At 49.1% G+C, this 458-nt stretch overlaps 1 non-coding gene across 1 annotated transcript; it reads left to right on the top strand.

Moving 5' to 3' along the window:
• trnac-gca lies at positions 1-72 on the top strand. Its single transcript has one exon. It is a non-coding gene; the product is annotated as a tRNA-Cys (tRNA).
• The last annotated feature ends 386 nt before the right edge of the window (positions 73-458 follow it).

Here is a 458-nt window from a genome sequence, read left to right as displayed (position 1 = left end):
GGGGGTATAGCTCAGTGGTAGAGCATTTGACTGCAGATCAAGAGGTCCCCGGTTCAAATCCGGATGCCCCCTCTTTATTTTCAGTCCCAGATACATAAACATGACACCGCCTCACCTTTTTAACTGGGACTGCAGCAGCTCCAGTCTGGACTCCAGCTCACTGGGCCGATGCTCAGCGCAGGCCGAAGGCTAGAAACTGGCCCTGACTGACAACTGTCGTCTCTGGCTCTGTGGTCTGGCCAATATCCATACAGGCCCGGCAAGCTGATTGGGGCTGCTGCTGTGAAGAAGAAGGATCCTTAGTTAAATTTTTTTAAACACTCTATTTTCTTTTTTATCAAAAATCATATAACATGCGGACAAAATAGACGGTGTAGGAAAAGCAGTCTGTTTACATTGTCGGGGTGGAGTTATCAGTGAGAGCAGTGCAGAGCAGCAGCTGCTAACCAGTGGGGGAA

The sequence above is a fragment of the Cyclopterus lumpus genome, chromosome 22 (genome assembly GCF_009769545.1).
Source record: "Cyclopterus lumpus isolate fCycLum1 chromosome 22, fCycLum1.pri, whole genome shotgun sequence".
Taxonomy (NCBI): Eukaryota; Metazoa; Chordata; class Actinopteri; order Perciformes; family Cyclopteridae; genus Cyclopterus; species Cyclopterus lumpus.
Note: the sequence above shows the minus strand (reverse complement) of the source record. Positions and strands in the feature narration are given on the sequence as shown.